Raw genomic sequence first — 17987 nt, forward strand, 5'->3', positions numbered from 1 at the left:
AATGGAATTTGCAAATACGATATCGAAATAAAATATTAATAAAATTGGGGTGCAACACGAGGACTTCCAGGGAGGTCACCCATCCTAGTACTACTCTCGCCCAAGCACACTTAACTTTGGAGTTCTGATGGGATCCGGTGCATTGGTGCTGGTATGATCGCACCCGTTTAATTCATGCTCGCTTAGATCTTTATGCACTATCTTGCTCCCCTCCATTAATGGTTTTAGATTTGAAAAAAATGTGTATGCAACCTTCCTCCCTTGGTAACCGTGCACAAGCTCCTACGTGAGCGGAGTGTTTGCTTTTCAGATGTGCCGCACCTCCGGATAGATGCAATACTATCGCGGGGCCCACAATGCATGACGAATGCCGAAAGCCCGGTTCTTGCATCGTTGCCATTCAGAAATGACGATCGTGCCGCAAATGGTCCGAGTATCCGACGCATTGTTTCCAGTTGTCTCCCAGAAACAACAAATGGAATTTGCAAATACAAATCAAAATAAATTATTAATAAAATTGGGGTGCAACACGAGGACTTCCCAGGAGGTCACCCATTCAAGTACTACTCTCGCCCAAGCACACTTAACTTCGGAGTTCTGATGGGATCCGGTGCATTAGTGCTGGTATGATCGCACCCGTTTAATTCATGCTCGCTTATATCTTTATGCACTATCTTGCTCCCCACCATTAATTGTTTTAGATTTGAAAAAACTGTGTATGCAGCCTTCCTCCCTTGGTAACCGTGCACAAGCTCCTACGTGAGCAGAGTGTTTGTTTTTCAGATCTGCCGCACCCCCGGATAGATGCAATACTATCGCGAGGCCCACAATGCACGACGAATGCCAAAAGCCCGGTTTTTGCACGGTTCCCATTCAGTAATGACAATTGTGCCGCAAATGGTCCGAGTATCCGGCGCGTTGTTTGCGTTTGTCTCGCCGAAACGACAAATGGAATTTGCAAATACGATATCGAAATAAAATATTAATAAAATTGGGGTGCAACACGAGGACTTCCAGGGAGGTCACCCATCCTAGTACTACTCTCGCCCAAGCACACTTAACTTTGGAGTTCTGATGGGATCCGGTGCATTGGTGCTGGTATGATCGCACCCGTTTAATTCATGCTCGCTTAGATCTTTATGCACTATCTTGCTCCCCTCCATTATTTGTTTTAGATTTGAAAAAAATGTGTATGCAACCTTCCTCCCTTGGTAACCGTGCACAAGCTCCTACGTGAGCGGAGTGTTTGCTTTCCAGATCTGCCGCACCTCCGGATAGATGCAATACTATCACGGGGCCCACAATGCATGACGAATGCCGAAAGCCCGGTTCTTGCATCGTTGCCATTCAGTAATGACGATCGTGCCGCAAATGGTCCGAGTATCCGACGCATTGTTTCCAGTTGTCTCCCAGAAACAACAAATGGAATTTGCAAATACAAATCAAAATAAATTATTAATAAAATTGGGGTGCAACACGAGGACTTCCCAGGAGGTCACCCATTCAAGTACTACTCTCGCCCAAGCACACTTAACTTCGGAGTTCTGATGGGATCCGGTGCATTAGTGCTGGTATGATCGCACCCGTTTAATTCATGCTCGCTTATATCTTTATGCACTATCTTGCTCCCCACCATTAATTGTTTTAGATTTGAAAAAACTGTGTATGCAGCCTTCCTCCCTTGGTAACCGTGCACAAGCTCCTACGTGAGCAGAGAGTTTGTTTTTCAGATCTGCCGCACCCCCGGATAGATGCAATACTATCGCGGGGCCCATAATGCACGACGAATGCCAAAAGCCCGGTTTTTGCACGGTTCCCATTCAGTAATGACAATCGTGCCGCAAATGGTCCGAGTATCCGGCGCGTTGTTTGAGTTTGTATCGCCGAAACGACAAATGGAATTTGCAAATACGATATCGAAATAAAATATTAATAAAATTGGGGTGCAACACAAGGACTTCCCAGGAGGTCACCCATTCTAATACTACTCTCGCCCAAGCACACTTAACTTCGGAGTCCTGATGGGATCCGGTGCATTAGTGCTGGTATGATCGCACCCGTTTAATTCATGCTCGCTTATATCTTTATGCACTATCTTGCTCCCCTCCATTAATTGTTTTAGATTTGAAAAAACTGTGTATGCAGCCTTCCTCCCTTGGTAACCGTGCACAAGCTCCTACGAGAGCAGAGTGTTTGTTTTTCAGATCTGCCGCACCCCCGGATAGATGCAATACTATCGCGGGGCCCACAATGCACGACGAATGCCAAAAGCCCGGTTTTTGCACGGTTCCCATTCAGTAATGACGATCGTGCCGCAAATGGTCCGAGTATCCGGCGCGTTGCTTGCGTTTGTCTCGCCGAAACGACAAATGGAATTTGCAAATACGATATCGAAATAAAATATTAATAAAATTGGGGTGCAACACGAGGACTTCCCAGTAGGTCACCCATCCTAGTACTACGCTCGCCCAAGCACACTTACCTTCGGAGTTCTGATGGGATCCGGTGCATTAGTGCTGGTATGATCGCACTCGTTTAATTCATGCTCGCTTAGATCTTTATGCACTATCTTGCTCCCCTCCATTAATTGTTTTAGATTTGAAAAAAATGTGTATGCAGCCTTCCTCCCTTGGTAACCGTGCACAAGCTCCTACGTGAGCGGAGTGTTTGCTTTTCAGATCTGCCGCACCTCCGGATAGATGCAATACTATCGCGGGGCCCACAATGCATGACGAATGCCGAAAGCCCGGATCTTGCATCGTTGCCATTCAGTAATGACGATCGTGCCGCAAATGGTCCGAGTATCCGACGCATTGTTTCCAGTTGTCTCCCAGAAACAACAAATGGAATTTGCAAATAGTAATCAAAATAAAATATTAATAAAATTGGGGTGCAACACGAGGATTTCCCAGGAGGTCACCCATTCTAGTACTACTCTCGCCCAAGCACACTTAACTTCGGAGTTCTGATGGGATCCGGTGCATTAGTGCTGGTATGATCACACCCGTTTAATTCATGCTCGCTCAGATCTTTATGCACTATCTTGCTCCCCTCCATTAATTGTTTTAGATTTGAAAAAACTATGTATGAAGCCTTCCTCCCTTGGTAACCGTGCACAATCTCCTACGTGAGCGGATTGTTTGCTTTTCAGATCTGCCGCACCACCGGATAAATGCAATACTATCGCGGGGCCCACAATGCACGACGAATGCCGAATGCCTGGTTCCTGCATCGTTGCCTTTCAGTAATGACGATCGTGACGCAAATGTTCCGAGTATCCGGCGCGTTGTTTGCGTTTGTCTCGCCGAAACGACAAATGGAATTTGCAAATACGATATCGAAATAAAATATTAATAAAATTGGGGTGCAACACGAGGACTTCCAGGGAGGTCACCCATCCTAGTACTACTCTCGCCCAAGCACACTTAACTTTGGAGTTCTGATGGGATCCGGTGCATTGGTGCTGGTATGATCGCACCCGTTTAATTCATGCTCGCTTAGATCTTTATGCACTATCTTGCTCCCCTCCATTAATTGTTTTAGATTTGAAAAAAATGTGTATGCAGCCTTCCTCCCTTGGTAACCGTGCACAAGCTCCTACGTGAGCGGAGTGTTTGCTTTTCAGATCTGCCGCACAACCGGATAGATGCAATACTATCGCAGGGCCCACAATGCATGACGAATGCCGAAAGCCCGGTTCTTGCATCGTTGCCATTCAGTAATGACGATCGTGCCGCAAATGGTCCGAGTATTCGACGCATTGTTTCCAGTTGTCTCCCAGAAACAACAAATGGAATTTGCAAATACAAATCAAAATAAAATATTAATAAAATTGGGGTGCAACACAAGGACTTCCCAGGAGGTCACCCATCCTAGTACTACTCTCGCCCAAGCACGCTTAACTTCGGAGTTCTGATGGGATCCGGTGCATTAATGCTGGTATGATCGCACCCGTTTAATTCATGCTGGCTTAGATCTTTATGCACTATCTTGCTCCCCTCCATTAATTGTTTTAGACTTGAAAAAACTATGTATGCAGCCTTCCTCCCTTGGTAACCGTGCACAAGCTCCTACGTGAGCAGAGTGTTTGCTTTTCAGATCTGCCGCACCCCTGGATAGATGCAATACTATCGCGGGGCCCACAATGCACGACGAATGCCAAAAGCCCGGTTTTTGCACGGTTCCCATTCAGTAATGACGATCGTGCCACAAATGGTCCGAGTATCCGGCGCGTTGTTTGCGTTTGTCTCGCCGAAACGACAAATGGAATTTGCAAATACGATATCGAAATAAAATATTAATAAAATTGGGGTGCAACACGAGGACTTCCCAGGAGGTCACCCATCCTAGTACTACGCTCGCCCAAGCACACTTACCTTCGGAGTTCTGATGGGATCCGGTGCATTAGTGCTGGTATGATCGCACTCATTTAATTCATGCTCGTTTAGATCTTTTTGCACTATCTTGCTCCCCTCCATTAATTGTTTTAGATTTGAAAAAAATGTGTATGCAGCCTTCCTCCCTTGGTAACCGTGCACAAGCTCCTACGTGAGCGGAGTGTTTGCTTTTCAGATCTGCCGCACCTCCGGATAGATGCAATACTATCGCGGGGCCCACAATGCATGACGAATGCCGAAAGCCCGGTTCTTGCATCGTTGCCATTCAGTAATGACGATCGTGCCGCAAATGGTCCGAGTATCCGACGCATTGTTTCCAGTTGTCTCCCACAAACAACAAATGGAATTTGCAAATACAAATCAAAATAAAATATTAATAAAATTGGGGTGCAACACGAGGATTTCCCAGGAGGTCACCCATTCTAGTACTACTCTCGCCCAAGCACACTTAACTTCGGAGTTCTGATGGGATCCGGTGCATTAGTGCTGGTATGATCACACCCGTTTAATTCATGCTCGCTTAGATCTTTATGCACTATCTTGCTCCCCTCCATTAATTGTTTTAGATTTGAAAAAACTGTGTTTGCAGCCTTCCTCCCTTGGTAACCGTGCACAATCTCCTACGTGAGCGGATTGTTTGCTTTTCAGACCTGCAGCACCACCGGATAAATGCAATACTATCGCGGGGCCCACAATGCACGACGAATGCCGAAAGCCTGGTTCCTGCATCGTTGCCATTCAGTAATGACGATCGTGACGCAAATGTTCCGAGTATCCGGCGCGTTGTTTGCGTTTGTCTCGCCGAAACGACAAATGGAATTTGCAAATACGATATCGAAATAAAATATTAATAAAATTGGGGTGCAACACGAGGACTTCCAGGGAGGTCACCCATCCTAGTACTACTCTCGCCCAAGCACACTTAACTTTGGAGTTATGATGGGATCCGATGCATTGGTGCTGGTATGATCGCACCCGTTTAATTCATGCTCGCTTAGATCTTTATGCACTATCTTGCTCCCCTCCATTAATTGTTTTAGATTTGAAAAAAATGTGTATGCAACCTTCCTCCCTTGGTAACCGTGCACAAGCTCCTACGTGAGCGGAGTGTTTGCTTTTCAGATCTGCCGCACCTCCGGATAGATGCAATACTATCGCGGGGCCCACAATGCATGACGAATGCCGAAAGCCCGGTTCTTGCATCGTTGCCATTCAGTAATGACGATCGTGCCGCAAATGGTCCGAGTATCCGACGCATTGTTTCCAGTTGTCTCCCAGAAACAACAAATGGAATTTGCAAATACAAATCAAAATAAATTATTAATAAAATTGGGGTGCAACACGAGGACTTCCCAGGAGGTCACCCATTCAAGTACTACTCTCGCCCAAGCACACTTAACTTCGGAGTTCTGATGGGATCCGGTGCATTAGTGCTGGTATGATCGCACCCGTTTAATTCATGCTCGCTTATATCTTTATGCACTATCTTGCTCCCCACCATTAATTGTTTTAGATTTGAAAAAACTGTGTATGCAGCCTTCCTCCCTTGGTAACCGTGCACAAGCTCCTACGTGAGCAGAGTGTTTGTTTTTCAGATCTGCCGCACCCCCGGATAGATGCAATACTATCGCGGGGCCCACAATGCACGACGAATACCAAAAGCCCGGTTTTTGCACGGTTCCCATTCAGTAATGACAATCGTGCCGCAAATGGTCCGAGTATCCGGCGCGTTGTTTGCGTTTGTCTCGCCGAAACGACAAATGGAATTTGCAAATACGATATCGAAATAAAATATTAATAAAATTGGGGTGCAACACGAGGACTTCCAGGGAGGTCACCCATCCTAGTACTACTCTCGCCCAAGCACACTTAACTTTGGAGTTCTGATGGGATCCGGTGCATTGGTGCTGGTATGATCGCACCCGTTTAATTCATGCTCGCTTAGATCTTTATGCACTATCTTGCTCCCCTCCATTAATTGTTTTAGATTTGAAAAAAATGTGTATGCAACCTTCCTCCCTTGGTAACCGTGCACAAGCTCCTACGTGAGCGGAGTGTTTGCTTTCCAGATCTGCCGCACCTCCGGATAGATGCAATACTATCGCGGGGCCCACAATGCATGACGAATGCCGAAAGCCCGGTTCTTGCATCGTTGCCATTCAGTAATGACGATCGTGCCGCAAATGGTCCGAGTATCCGACGCATTGTTTCCAGTTGTCTCCCAGAAACAACAAATGGAATTTGCAAATACAAATCAAAATAAATTATTAATAAAATTGGGGTGCAACACGAGGACTTCCCAGGAGGTCACCCATTCAAGTACTACTCTCGCCCAAGCACACTTAACTTCGGAGTTCTGATGGGATCCGGTGCATTAGTGCTAGTATGATCGCACCCGTTTAATTCATGCTCGCTTATATCTTTATGCACTATCTTGCTCCCCACCATTAATTGTTTTAGATTTGAAAAAACTGTGTATGCAGCCTTCCTCCCTTGGTAACCGTGCACAAGCTCCTACGTGAGCAGAGTGTTTGTTTTTCAGATCTGCCGCACCCCCGGATAGATGCAATACTATCGCGGGGCCCACAATGCACGACGAATGCCAAAAGCCCGGTTTTTGCACGGTTCCCATTCAGTAATGACAATCGTGCCGCAAATGGTCCGAGTATCCGGCGCGTTGTTTGAGTTTGTATCGCCGAAACGACAAATGGAATTTGCAAATACGATATCGAAATAAAATATTAATAAAATTGGGGTGCAACACAAGGACTTCCCAGGAGGTCACCCATTCTAGTACTACTCTCGCCCAAGCACACTTAACTTCGGAGTCCTGATGGGATCCGGTGCATTAGTGCTGGTATGATCGCACCCGTTTAATTCATGCTCGCTTATATCTTTATGCACTATCTTGCTCCCCTCCATTAATTGTTTTAGATTTGAAAAAACTGTGTATGCAGCCTTCCTCCCTTGGTAACCGTGCACAAGCTCCTACGAGAGCAGAGTGTTTGTTTTTCAGATCTGTCGCACCCCCGGATAGATGCAATACTATCGCGGGGCCCACAATGCACGACGAATGCCAAAAGCCCGGTTTTTGCACGGTTCCCATTCAGTAATGACAATCGTGCCGCAAATGGTCCGAGTATCCGGCGCGTTGTTTGAGTTTGTATCGCCGAAACGACAAATGGAATTTGCAAATACGATATCGAAATAAAATATTAATAAAATTGGGGTGCAACACAAGGACTTCCCAGGAGGTCACCCATTCTAGTACTACTCTCGCCCAAGCACACTTAACTTCGGAGTCCTGATGGGATCCGGTGCATTAGTGCTGGTATGATCGCACCCGTTTAATTCATGCTCGCTTATATCTTTATGCACTATCTTGCTCCCCTCCATTAATTGTTTTAGATTTGAAAAAACTGTGTATGCAGCCTTCCTCCCTTGGTAACCGTGCACAAGCTCCTACGTGAGCGGAGTGTTTGCTTTTCAGATTTGCCGCACCCCTGGATAGATGCAATACTATCGCGGGGCCCACAATGCACGACGAATGCCCAAAGCCCGGTTTTTGCACGGTTCCCATTCAGTAATGACGATCGTGCCGCAAATGGTCCGAGTATCCGGCGCGTTGCTTGCGTTTGTCTCGCCGAAACGACAAATGGAATTTGCAAATACGATATCGAAATAAAATATTAATAAAATTGGGGTGCAACACGAGGACTTCCCAGCAGGTCACCCATCCTAGTACTACGCTCGCCCAAGCACACTTACCTTCGGAGTTCTGATGGGATCCGGTGCATTAGTGCTGGTATGATCGCACTCGTTTAATTCATGCTCGCTTAGATCTTTATGCACTATCTTGCTCCCCTCCATTAATTGTTTTAGATTTGAAAAAAATGTGTATGCAGCCTTCCTCCCTTGGTAACCGTGCACAAGCTCCTACGTGAGCGGAGTGTTTGCTTTTCAGATCTGCCGCACCTCCGGATAGATGCAATACTATCGCGGGGCCCACAATGCATGACGAATGCCGAAAGCCCGGATCTTGCATCGTTGCCATTCAGTAATGACGATCGTGCCGCAAATGGTCCGAGTATCCGACGCATTGTTTCCAGTTGTCTCCCAGAAACAACAAATGGAATTTGCAAATAGTAATCAAAATAAAATATTAATAAAATTGGGGTGCAACACGAGGATTTCCCAGGAGGTCACCCATTCTAGTACTACTCTCGCCCAAGCACACTTAACTTCGGAGTTCTGATGGGATCCGGTGCATTAGTGCTGGTATGATCACACCCGTTTAATTCATGCTCGCTCAGATCTTTATGCACTATCTTGCTCCCCTCCATTAATTGTTTTAGATTTGAAAAAACTATGTATGAAGCCTTCCTCCCTTGGTAACCGTGCACAATCTCCTACGTGAGCGGATTGTTTGCTTTTCAGATCTGCCGCACCACCGGATAAATGCAATACTATCGCGGGGCCCACAATGCACGACGAATGCCGAATGCCTGGTTCCTGCATCGTTGCCTTTCAGTAATGACGATCGTGACGCAAATGTTCCGAGTATCCGGCGCGTTGTTTGCGTTTGTCTCGCCGAAACGACAAATGGAATTTGCAAATACGATATCGAAATAAATATTAATAAAATTGGGGTGCAACACGAGGACTTCCAGGGAGGTCACCCATCCTAGTACTACTCTCGCCCAAGCACACTTAACTTTGGAGTTCTGATGGGATCCGGTGCATTGGTGCTGGTATGATCGCACCCGTTTAATTCATGCTCGCTTAGATCTTTATGCACTATCTTGCTCCCCTCCATTAATTGTTTTAGATTTGAAAAAAATGTGTATGCAGCCTTCCTCCCTTGGTAACCGTGCACAAGCTCCTACGTGAGCGGAGTGTTTGCTTTTCAGATCTGCCGCACATCCGGATAGATGCAATACTATCGCAGGGCCCACAATGCATGACGAATGCCGAAAGCCCGGTTCTTGCATCGTTGCCATTCAGTAATGACGATCGTGCCGCAAATGGTCCGAGTATTCGACGCATTGTTTCCAGTTGTCACCCAGAAACAACAAATGGAATTTGCAAATACAAATCAAAATAAAATATTAATAAAATTGGGGTGCAACACAAGGACTTCCCAGGAGGTCACCCATCCTAGTACTACTCTCGCCCAAGCACGCTTAACTTCGGAGTTCTGATGGGATCCGGTGCATTAGTGCTGGTATGATCGCACCCGTTTAATTCATGCTGGCTTAGATCTTTATGCACTATCTTGCTCCCCTCCATTAATTGTTTTAGACTTGAAAAAACTGTGTATGCAGCCTTCCTCCCTTGGTAACCGTGCACAAGCTCCTACGTGAGCAGAGTGTTTGCTTTTCAGATCTGCCGCACCCCTGGATAGATGCAATACTATCGCGGGGCCCACAATGCACGACGAATGCCAAATGCCCGGTTTTTGCACGGTTCCCATTCAGTAATGACGATCGTGCCACAAATGGTCCGAGTATCCGGCGCGTTGCTTGCGTTTGTCTCGCCGAAACGACAAATGGAATTTGCAAATACGATATCGAAATAAAATATTAATAAAATTGGGGTGCAACACGAGGACTTCCAGGGAGGTCACCCATCCTAGTACTACGCTCGCCCAAGCACACTTACCTTCGGAGTTCTGATGGGATCCGGTGCATTAGTGCTGGTATGATCGCACTCATTTAATTCATGCTCGTTTAGATCTTTTTGCACTATCTTGCTCCCCTCCATTAATTGTTTTAGATTTGAAAAAAATGTGTATGCAGCCTTCCTCCCTTGGTAACCGTGCACAAGCTCCTACGTGAGCGGAGTGTTTGCTTTTCAGATCTGCCGCACCTCCGGATAGATGCAATACTATCGCGGGGCCCACAATGCATGACGAATGCCGAAAGCCCGGTTCTTGCATCGTTGCCATTCAGTAATGACGATCGTGCCGCAAATGGTCCGAGTATCCGACGCATTGTTTCCAGTTGTCTCCCACAAACAACAAATGGAATTTGCAAATACAAATCAAAATAAAATATTAATAAAATTGGGGTGCAACACGAGGATTTCCCAGGAGGTCACCCATTCTAGTACTACTCTCGCCCAAGCACACTTAACTTCGGAGTTCTGATGGGATCCGGTGCATTAGTGCTGGTATGATCACACCCGTTTAATTCATGCTCGCTTAGATCTTTATGCACTATCTTGCTCCCCTCCATTAATTGTTTTAGATTTGAAAAAACTGTGTATGCAGCCTTCCTCCCTTGGTAACCGTGCACAATCTCCTACGTGAGCGGATTGTTTGCTTTTCAGACCTGCAGCACCACCGGATAAATGCAATACTATCGCGGGGCCCACAATGCACGACGAATGCCGAAAGCCTGGTTCCTGCATCGTTGCCATTCAGTAATGACGATCGTGACGCAAATGTTCCGAGTATCCGGCGCGTTGTTTGCGTTTGTCTCGCCGAAACGACAAATGGAATTTGCAAATACGATATCGAAATAAAATATTAATAAAATTGGGGTGCAACACGAGGACTTCCAGGGAGGTCACCCATCCTAGTACTACTCTCGCCCAAGCACACTTAACTTTGGAGTTCTGATGGGATCCGGTGCATTGGTGCTGGTATGATCGCACCCGTTTAATTCATGCTCGCTTAGATCTTTATGCACTATCTTGCTCCCCTCCATTAATTGTTTTAGATTTGAAAAAAATGTGTATGCAACCTTCCTCCCTTGGTAACCGTGCACAAGCTCCTACGTGAGCGGAGTGTTTGCTTTTCAGATCTGCCGCACCTCCGGATAGATGCAATACTATCGCGGGGCCCACAATGCATGACGAATGCCGAAAGCCCGGTTCTTGCATCGTTGCCATTCAGTAATGACGATCGTGCCGCAAATGGTCCGAGTATCCGACGCATTGTTTCCAGTTGTCTCCCAGAAACAACAAATGGAATTTGCAAATACAAATCAAAATAAATTATTAATAAAATTGGGGTGCAACACGAGGACTTCCCAGGAGGTCACCCATTCAAGTACTACTCTCGCCCAAGCACACTTAACTTCGGAGTTCTGATGGGATCCGGTGCATTAGTGCTGGTATGATCGCACCCGTTTAATTCATGCTCGCTTATATCTTTATGCACTATCTTGCTCCCCACCATTAATTGTTTTAGATTTGAAAAAACTGTGTATGCAGCCTTCCTCCCTTGGTAACCGTGCACAAGCTCCTACGTGAGCAGAGTGTTTGTTTTTCAGATCTGCCGCACCCCCGGATAGATGCAATACTATCGCGGGGCCCACAATGCACGACGAATACCAAAAGCCCGGTTTTTGCACGGTTCCCATTCAGTAATGACAATCGTGCCGCAAATGGTCCGAGTATCCGGCGCGTTGTTTGCGTTTGTCTCGCCGAAACGACAAATGGAATTTGCAAATACGATATCGAAATAAAATATTAATAAAATTGGGGTGCAACACGAGGACTTCCAGGGAGGTCACCCATCCTAGTACTACTCTCGCCCAAGGACACTTAACTTTGGAGTTCTGATGGGATCCGGTGCATTGGTGCTGGTATGATCGCACCCGTTTAATTCATGCTCGCTTAGATCTTTATGCACTATCTTGCTCCCCTCCATTAATTGTTTTAGATTTGAAAAAAATGTGTATGCAACCTTCCTCCCTTGGTAACCGTGCACAAGCTCCTACGTGAGCGGAGTGTTTGCTTTCCAGATCTGCCGCACCTCCGGATAGATGCAATACTATCGCGGGGCCCACAATGCATGACGAATGCCGAAAGCCCGGTTCTTGCATCGTTGCCATTCAGTAATGACGATCGTGCCGCAAATGGTCCGAGTATCCGACGCATTGTTTCCAGTTGTCTCCCAGAAACAACAAATGGAATTTGCAAATACAAATCAAAATAAATTATTAATAAAATTGGGGTGCAACACGAGGACTTCCCAGGAGGTCACCCATTCAAGTACTACTCTCGCCCAAGCACACTTAACTTCGGAGTTCTGATGGGATCCGGTGCATTAGTGCTAGTATGATCGCACCCGTTTAATTCATGCTCGCTTATATCTTTATGCACTATCTTGCTCCCCACCATTAATTGTTTTAGATTTGAAAAAACTGTGTATGCAGCCTTCCTCCCTTGGTAACCGTGCACAAGCTCCTACGTGAGCAGAGTGTTTGTTTTTCAGATCTGCCGCACCCCCGGATAGATGCAATACTATCGCGGGGCCCACAATGCACGACGAATGCCAAAAGCCCGGTTTTTACACGGTTTCCATTCAGTAATGACAATCGTGCCGCAAATGGTCCGAGTATCCGGCGCGTTGTTTGAGTTTGTATCGCCGAAACGACAAATGGAATTTGCAAATACGATATCGAAATAAAATATTAATAAAATTGGGGTGCAACACAAGGACTTCCCAGGAGGTCACCCATTCTAGTACTACTCTCGCCCAAGCACACTTAACTTCGGAGTCCTGATGGGATCCGGTGCATTAGTGCTGGAATGATCGCACCCGTTTAATTCATGCTCGCTTATATCTTTATGCACTATCTTGCTCCCCTCCATTAATTGTTTTAGATTTGAAAAAACTGTGTATGCAGCCTTCCTCCCTTGGTAACCGTGCACAAGCTCCTACGTGAGCGGAGTGTTTGCTTTTCAGATCTGCCGCTCCCCTGGATAGATGCAATACTATCGCGGGGCCCACAATGCACGACGAATGCCAAAAGCCTGGTTTTTGCACGGTTCCCATTCAGTAATGACGATCGTGCCGCAAATGGTCCGAGTATCCGGCGCGTTGCTTGCGTTTGTCTCGCCGAAACGACAAATGGAATTTGCAAATACGATATCGAAATAAAATATTAATAAAATTGGGGTGCAACACGAGGACTTCCCAGGAGGTCACCCATCCTAGTACTACGCTCGCCCAAGCACACTTACCTTCGGAGTTCTGATGGGATCCGGTGCATTAGTGCTGGTATGATCGCACTCATTTAATTCATGCTCGTTTAGATCTTTATGCACTATCTTGCTCCCCTCCATTAATTGCTTTAGATTTGAAAAAAATGTGTATGCAGCCTTCCTCCCTTGGTAACCGTGCACAAGCTCCTACGTGAGCGGAGTGTTTGCTTTTCAGATCTGCCGCACCTCCGGATAGATGCAACACTATCGCGGGGCCCACAATGCATGACGAATGCCGAAAGCCCGGTTCTTGCATCCTTGCCATTCAGTAATGACGATCGTGCCGCAAATGGTCCGAGTATCCGACGCATTGTTTCCAGTTGTCTCCCAGAAACAACAAATGGAATTTGCAAATACAAATCAAAATAAAATATTTATAAAATTGGGGTGCAACACGAGGATTTCCCAGGAGGTCACCCATTCTAGTACTACTCTCGCCCAAGCACACTTAACTTCGGAGTTCTGATGGGATCCGGTGCATTAGTGCTGGTATGATCACACCCGTTTAATTCATGCTCGCTCAGATCTTTATGCACTATCTTGCTCCCCTCCATTAATTGTTTTAGATTTGAAAAAACTATGTATGAAGCCTTCCTCCCTTGGTAACCGTGCACAAGCTCCTACGTGAGCGGAGTGTTTGCTTTTCAGATCTGCCGCACCTCCGGATAGATGCAATACTATCGCGGGGCCCACAATGCATGACGAATGCCGAAAGCCCGGTTCTTGCATCGTTGCCATTCAGTAATGACGATCGTGCCGCAAATGGTCCGAGTATCCGACGCATTGTTTCCAGTTGTCTCCCAGAAACAACAAATGGAATTTGCAAATACAAATCAAAAGAAATTATTAATAAAATTGGGGTGCAACACGAGGACTTCCCAGGAGGTCACCCATTCAAGTACTACTCTCGCCCAAGCACACTTAACTTCGGAGTTCTGATGGGATCCGGTGCATTAGTGCTGGTATGATCGCACCCGTTTAATTCATGCTCGCTTATATCTTTATGCACTATCTTGCTCCCCACCATTAATTGTTTTAGATTTGAAAAAACTGTGTATGCAGCCTTCCTCCCTTGGTAACCGTGCACAAGCTCCTACGTGAGCAGAGTGTTTGTTTTTCAGATCTGCCGCACCCCCGGATAGATGCAATACTATCGCGGGGCCCACAATGCACGACGAATACCAAAAGCCCGGTTTTTGCACGGTTCCCATTCAGTAATGACAATCGTGCCGCAAATGGTCCGAGTATCCGGCGCGTTGTTTGCGTTTGTCTCGCCGAAACGACAAATGGAATTTGCAAATACGATATCGAAATAAAATATTAATAAAATTGGGGTGCAACACGAGGACTTCCAGGGAGGTCACCCATCCTAGTACTACTCTCGCCCAAGCACACTTAACTTTGGAGTTCTGATGGGATCCGGTGCATTGGTGCTGGTATGATCGCACCCGTTTAATTCATGCTCGCTTAGATCTTTATGCACTATCTTGCTCCCCTCCATTAATTGTTTTAGATTTGAAAAAAATGTGTATGCAACCTTCCTCCCTTGGTAACCGTGCACAAGCTCCTACGTGAGCGGAGTGTTTGCTTTTCAGATCTGCCGCACCTCCGGATAGATGCAATACTATCGCGGGGCCCACAATGCATGACGAATGCCGAAAGCCCGGTTCTTGCATCGTTGCCATTCAGTAATGACGATCGTGCCGCAAATGGTCCGAGTATCCGACGCATTGTTTCCAGTTGTCTCCCAGAAACAACAAATGGAATTTGCAAATACAAATCAAAATAAATTATTAATAAAATTGGGGTGCAACACGAGGACTTCCCAGGAGGTCACCCATTCAAGTACTACTCTCGCCCAAGCACACTTAACTTCGGAGTTCTGATGGGATCCGGTGCATTAGTGCTGGTATGATCGCACCCGTTTAATTCATGCTCGCTTATATCTTTATGCACTATCTTGCTCCCCACCATTAATTGTTTTAGATTTGAAAAAACTGTGAATGCAGCCTTCCTCCCTTGGTAACCGTGCACAAGCTCCTACGTGAGCAGAGTGTTTGTTTTTCAGATCTGCCGCACCCCCGGATAGATGCAATACTATCGCGGGGCCCACAATGCACGACGAATGCCAAAAGCCCGGTTTTTGCACGGTTCCCATTCAGTAATGACAATCGTGCCGCAAATGGTCCGAGTATCCGGCGCGTTGTTTGCGTTTGTCTCGCCGAAACGACAAATGGAATTTGCAAATACGATATCGAAATAAAATATTAATAAAATTGGGGTGCAACACGAGGACTTCCAGGGAGGTCACCCATCCTAGTACTACTCTCGCCCAAGCACACTTAACTTTGGAGTTCTGATGGGATCCGGTGCATTGGTGCTGGTATGATCGCACCCGTTTAATTCATGCTCGCTTAGATCTTTATGCACTATCTTGCTCCCCTCCATTAATTGTTTTAGATTTGAAAAAAATGTGTATGCAACCTTCCTCCCTTGGTAACCCTGCACAAGCTCCTACGTGAGCGGAGTGTTTGCTTTTCAGATCTGCCGCACCTCCGGATAGATGCAATACTATCGCGGGGCCCACAATGCATGACGAATGTCGAAAGCCCGGTTCTTGCATCGTTGCCATTCAGTAATGACGATCGTGCCGCAAATGGTCCGAGTATCCGACGCATTGTTTCCAGTTGTCTCCCAGAAACAACAAATGGAATTTGCAAATACAAATCAAAATAAATTATTAATAAAATTGGGGTGCAACACGAGGACTTCCCAGGAGGTCACCCATTCAAGTACTACTCTCGCCCAAGCACACTTAACTTCGGAGTTCTGATGGGATCCGGTGCATTAGTGCTGCTATGATCGCACCCGTTTAATTCATGCTCGCTTATATCTTTATGCACTATCTTGCTCCCCACCATTAATTGTTTTAGATTTGAAAAAACTGTGTATGCAGCCTTCCTCCCTTGGTAACCGTGCACAAGCTCCTACGTGAGCAGAGTGTTTGTTTTTCAGATCTGCCGCACACCCGGATAGATGCAATACTATCGCGGGGCCCACAATGCACGACGAATGCCAAAAGCCCGGTTTTTGCACGGTTCCCATTCAGTAATGACAATCGTGCCGCAAATGGTCCGAGTATCCGGCGCGTTGTTTGAGTTTGTATCGCCGAAACGACAAATGGAATTTGCAAATACGATATCGAAATAAAATATTAATAAAATTGGGGTGCAACACAAGGACTTCCCAGGAGGTCACCCATTCTAGTACTACTCTCGCCCCAGCACACTTAACTTCGGAGTCCTGATGGGATCCGGTGCATTAGTGCTGGTATGATCGCACCCGTTTAATTCATGCTCGCTTATATCTTTATGCACTATCTTGCTCCCCTCCATTAATTGTTTTAGATTTAAAAAACTGTGTATGCAGCCTTCCTCCCTTGGTAACCGTGCACAAGCTCCTACGTGAGCGGAGTGTTTGCTTTTCAGATCTGCCGCACCCCTGGATAGATGCAATACTATCGCGGGGCCCACAATGCATGACGAATGCCAAAAGCCCGGTTTTTGCACGGTTCCCATTCAGTAATGACGATCGTGCCGCAAATGGTCCGAGTATCCGGCGCGTTGCTTGCGTTTGTCTCGCCGAAACGACAAATGGAATTTGCAAATACGATATCGAAATAAAATAATAATAAAATTGGGGTGCAACACGAGGACTTCCAGGGAGGTCACCCATCCTAGTACTACTCTCGCCCAAGCACACTTAACTTTGGAGTTCTGATGGGATCTGGTGCATTGGTGCTGGAATGATCGCACCCGTTTAATTCATGCTCGCTTAGATCTTTATGCACTATCTTGCTCCCCTCCATTAATTGTTTTAGATTTGAAAAAAATGTGTATGCAGCCTTCCTCCCTTGGTAACCGTGCACAAGCTCCTACGTGAGCGGAGTGTTTGCTTTTCAGATCTGCTGCACCTCCGGATATATGCAATACTATCGCGGGGCCCACAATGCATGACGAATGCCGAAAGTCCGGTTCTTGCATCGTTGCCATTCAGTAATGACGATCGTGCCGCAAATGGTCCGAGTATACGACGCATTGTTTCCAGTTGTCTCCCAGAAACAACAAATGGAATTTGCAAATACAAATCAAAATAAAATATTAATAAAATTGGGGTGCAACACGAGGACTTCCCAGGAGGTCACCCATTCTAGTACTACTCTCGCCCAAGCACACTTAGCTTCGGAGTTCTGATGGGATCCGGTGCAATTGTGCTGGTATGATCGCACCCGTTTAATTCATGCTCGCTTAGATCTTCATGCACTATCTTGCTCCCCTCCATTAATTGTTTTAGATTTGAAAAAAATGTGTATGCAACCTTCCTCCCTTGGTAACCGTGCACAAGCTCCTACGTGAGCGGAGTGTTTGCTTTTCAGATCTGCCGCACCTCCGGATAGATGCAATACTATCGCGGGGCCCACAATGCATGACGAATGCCGAAAGCCCGGTTCTTGCATCGTTGCCATTCTGTAATGACGATCGTGCCGCAAATGGTCCGAGTATCCGACGCATTGTTTCCAGTTGTCTCCCAGAA

At 46.4% G+C, this 17987-nt stretch overlaps 34 non-coding genes and 4 pseudogenes across 34 annotated transcripts; all 38 read right to left on the bottom strand.

Annotated features, from left to right (window-relative positions):
* Positions 1-46: 46 nt before the first annotated feature.
* On the bottom strand, positions 47-165 carry LOC148794076 (5S ribosomal RNA). Its single transcript, XR_016069582.1, has one exon. It is a non-coding gene; the product is annotated as a 5S ribosomal RNA (ribosomal RNA).
* Positions 166-519: 354 nt separating this feature from the next.
* LOC148794077 (5S ribosomal RNA) lies at positions 520-638 on the bottom strand. The gene has a single exon (XR_016071734.1). It is a non-coding gene; the product is annotated as a 5S ribosomal RNA (ribosomal RNA).
* Positions 639-993: 355 nt separating this feature from the next.
* On the bottom strand, positions 994-1112 carry LOC148794078 (5S ribosomal RNA). The gene has a single exon (XR_016069583.1). It is a non-coding gene; the product is annotated as a 5S ribosomal RNA (ribosomal RNA).
* Positions 1113-1466: 354 nt separating this feature from the next.
* Positions 1467-1585, bottom strand: LOC148794079 (5S ribosomal RNA). The gene has a single exon (XR_016071736.1). It is a non-coding gene; the product is annotated as a 5S ribosomal RNA (ribosomal RNA).
* Positions 1586-1940: 355 nt separating this feature from the next.
* LOC148794080 (5S ribosomal RNA) lies at positions 1941-2059 on the bottom strand. The gene has a single exon (XR_016069025.1). It is a non-coding gene; the product is annotated as a 5S ribosomal RNA (ribosomal RNA).
* A 355-nt stretch (positions 2060-2414) lies between these two features.
* LOC148794081 (5S ribosomal RNA) lies at positions 2415-2533 on the bottom strand. The gene has a single exon (XR_016069897.1). It is a non-coding gene; the product is annotated as a 5S ribosomal RNA (ribosomal RNA).
* Positions 2534-2887: 354 nt separating this feature from the next.
* Positions 2888-3006, bottom strand: LOC148794082 (5S ribosomal RNA). The gene has a single exon (XR_016072173.1). It is a non-coding gene; the product is annotated as a 5S ribosomal RNA (ribosomal RNA).
* Positions 3007-3361: 355 nt separating this feature from the next.
* LOC148794083 (5S ribosomal RNA) lies at positions 3362-3480 on the bottom strand. The gene has a single exon (XR_016069584.1). It is a non-coding gene; the product is annotated as a 5S ribosomal RNA (ribosomal RNA).
* A 354-nt stretch (positions 3481-3834) lies between these two features.
* LOC148794084 (5S ribosomal RNA) lies at positions 3835-3953 on the bottom strand. Its single transcript, XR_016071579.1, has one exon. It is a non-coding gene; the product is annotated as a 5S ribosomal RNA (ribosomal RNA).
* A 355-nt stretch (positions 3954-4308) lies between these two features.
* Positions 4309-4427, bottom strand: LOC148794085 (5S ribosomal RNA). Its single transcript, XR_016068835.1, has one exon. It is a non-coding gene; the product is annotated as a 5S ribosomal RNA (ribosomal RNA).
* A 354-nt stretch (positions 4428-4781) lies between these two features.
* On the bottom strand, positions 4782-4900 carry LOC148794086 (5S ribosomal RNA). The gene has a single exon (XR_016072174.1). It is a non-coding gene; the product is annotated as a 5S ribosomal RNA (ribosomal RNA).
* A 355-nt stretch (positions 4901-5255) lies between these two features.
* Positions 5256-5374, bottom strand: LOC148794087 (5S ribosomal RNA; annotated as a pseudogene).
* A 354-nt stretch (positions 5375-5728) lies between these two features.
* LOC148794088 (5S ribosomal RNA) lies at positions 5729-5847 on the bottom strand. Its single transcript, XR_016071737.1, has one exon. It is a non-coding gene; the product is annotated as a 5S ribosomal RNA (ribosomal RNA).
* A 355-nt stretch (positions 5848-6202) lies between these two features.
* On the bottom strand, positions 6203-6321 carry LOC148794089 (5S ribosomal RNA). The gene has a single exon (XR_016069585.1). It is a non-coding gene; the product is annotated as a 5S ribosomal RNA (ribosomal RNA).
* Positions 6322-6675: 354 nt separating this feature from the next.
* Positions 6676-6794, bottom strand: LOC148794090 (5S ribosomal RNA). Its single transcript, XR_016073151.1, has one exon. It is a non-coding gene; the product is annotated as a 5S ribosomal RNA (ribosomal RNA).
* Positions 6795-7149: 355 nt separating this feature from the next.
* LOC148794091 (5S ribosomal RNA) lies at positions 7150-7268 on the bottom strand. Its single transcript, XR_016074726.1, has one exon. It is a non-coding gene; the product is annotated as a 5S ribosomal RNA (ribosomal RNA).
* Positions 7269-7623: 355 nt separating this feature from the next.
* Positions 7624-7742, bottom strand: LOC148794092 (5S ribosomal RNA). The gene has a single exon (XR_016074727.1). It is a non-coding gene; the product is annotated as a 5S ribosomal RNA (ribosomal RNA).
* A 355-nt stretch (positions 7743-8097) lies between these two features.
* On the bottom strand, positions 8098-8216 carry LOC148794093 (5S ribosomal RNA). Its single transcript, XR_016070011.1, has one exon. It is a non-coding gene; the product is annotated as a 5S ribosomal RNA (ribosomal RNA).
* A 354-nt stretch (positions 8217-8570) lies between these two features.
* On the bottom strand, positions 8571-8689 carry LOC148794094 (5S ribosomal RNA). The gene has a single exon (XR_016072175.1). It is a non-coding gene; the product is annotated as a 5S ribosomal RNA (ribosomal RNA).
* Positions 8690-9043: 354 nt separating this feature from the next.
* Positions 9044-9162, bottom strand: LOC148794095 (5S ribosomal RNA). Its single transcript, XR_016069586.1, has one exon. It is a non-coding gene; the product is annotated as a 5S ribosomal RNA (ribosomal RNA).
* A 354-nt stretch (positions 9163-9516) lies between these two features.
* LOC148794096 (5S ribosomal RNA) lies at positions 9517-9635 on the bottom strand. Its single transcript, XR_016070978.1, has one exon. It is a non-coding gene; the product is annotated as a 5S ribosomal RNA (ribosomal RNA).
* A 355-nt stretch (positions 9636-9990) lies between these two features.
* LOC148794097 (5S ribosomal RNA) lies at positions 9991-10109 on the bottom strand (annotated as a pseudogene).
* A 354-nt stretch (positions 10110-10463) lies between these two features.
* Positions 10464-10582, bottom strand: LOC148794098 (5S ribosomal RNA). The gene has a single exon (XR_016072176.1). It is a non-coding gene; the product is annotated as a 5S ribosomal RNA (ribosomal RNA).
* A 355-nt stretch (positions 10583-10937) lies between these two features.
* On the bottom strand, positions 10938-11056 carry LOC148794099 (5S ribosomal RNA). The gene has a single exon (XR_016069587.1). It is a non-coding gene; the product is annotated as a 5S ribosomal RNA (ribosomal RNA).
* A 354-nt stretch (positions 11057-11410) lies between these two features.
* LOC148794100 (5S ribosomal RNA) lies at positions 11411-11529 on the bottom strand. The gene has a single exon (XR_016071738.1). It is a non-coding gene; the product is annotated as a 5S ribosomal RNA (ribosomal RNA).
* A 355-nt stretch (positions 11530-11884) lies between these two features.
* On the bottom strand, positions 11885-12003 carry LOC148794101 (5S ribosomal RNA; annotated as a pseudogene).
* Positions 12004-12357: 354 nt separating this feature from the next.
* LOC148794102 (5S ribosomal RNA) lies at positions 12358-12476 on the bottom strand. Its single transcript, XR_016073152.1, has one exon. It is a non-coding gene; the product is annotated as a 5S ribosomal RNA (ribosomal RNA).
* A 355-nt stretch (positions 12477-12831) lies between these two features.
* Positions 12832-12950, bottom strand: LOC148794103 (5S ribosomal RNA). The gene has a single exon (XR_016069070.1). It is a non-coding gene; the product is annotated as a 5S ribosomal RNA (ribosomal RNA).
* A 355-nt stretch (positions 12951-13305) lies between these two features.
* On the bottom strand, positions 13306-13424 carry LOC148794104 (5S ribosomal RNA). Its single transcript, XR_016068837.1, has one exon. It is a non-coding gene; the product is annotated as a 5S ribosomal RNA (ribosomal RNA).
* Positions 13425-13778: 354 nt separating this feature from the next.
* Positions 13779-13897, bottom strand: LOC148794105 (5S ribosomal RNA). The gene has a single exon (XR_016072177.1). It is a non-coding gene; the product is annotated as a 5S ribosomal RNA (ribosomal RNA).
* Positions 13898-14251: 354 nt separating this feature from the next.
* On the bottom strand, positions 14252-14370 carry LOC148794106 (5S ribosomal RNA). Its single transcript, XR_016071739.1, has one exon. It is a non-coding gene; the product is annotated as a 5S ribosomal RNA (ribosomal RNA).
* A 355-nt stretch (positions 14371-14725) lies between these two features.
* Positions 14726-14844, bottom strand: LOC148794107 (5S ribosomal RNA). Its single transcript, XR_016069589.1, has one exon. It is a non-coding gene; the product is annotated as a 5S ribosomal RNA (ribosomal RNA).
* A 354-nt stretch (positions 14845-15198) lies between these two features.
* Positions 15199-15317, bottom strand: LOC148794108 (5S ribosomal RNA). Its single transcript, XR_016071740.1, has one exon. It is a non-coding gene; the product is annotated as a 5S ribosomal RNA (ribosomal RNA).
* Positions 15318-15672: 355 nt separating this feature from the next.
* Positions 15673-15791, bottom strand: LOC148794109 (5S ribosomal RNA). Its single transcript, XR_016069590.1, has one exon. It is a non-coding gene; the product is annotated as a 5S ribosomal RNA (ribosomal RNA).
* A 354-nt stretch (positions 15792-16145) lies between these two features.
* Positions 16146-16264, bottom strand: LOC148794110 (5S ribosomal RNA). The gene has a single exon (XR_016074874.1). It is a non-coding gene; the product is annotated as a 5S ribosomal RNA (ribosomal RNA).
* A 355-nt stretch (positions 16265-16619) lies between these two features.
* Positions 16620-16738, bottom strand: LOC148794111 (5S ribosomal RNA). The gene has a single exon (XR_016075319.1). It is a non-coding gene; the product is annotated as a 5S ribosomal RNA (ribosomal RNA).
* A 354-nt stretch (positions 16739-17092) lies between these two features.
* Positions 17093-17211, bottom strand: LOC148794112 (5S ribosomal RNA; annotated as a pseudogene).
* Positions 17212-17565: 354 nt separating this feature from the next.
* LOC148794113 (5S ribosomal RNA) lies at positions 17566-17684 on the bottom strand. The gene has a single exon (XR_016070957.1). It is a non-coding gene; the product is annotated as a 5S ribosomal RNA (ribosomal RNA).
* Positions 17685-17987: the final 303 nt, after the last annotated feature.

The sequence above is a fragment of the Nelumbo nucifera genome, chromosome 4 (assembly GCF_055504915.1).
Source record: "Nelumbo nucifera cultivar China Antique chromosome 4, China Antique-T2T, whole genome shotgun sequence".
Lineage (NCBI taxonomy): Eukaryota > Viridiplantae > Streptophyta > Magnoliopsida > Proteales > Nelumbonaceae > Nelumbo > Nelumbo nucifera.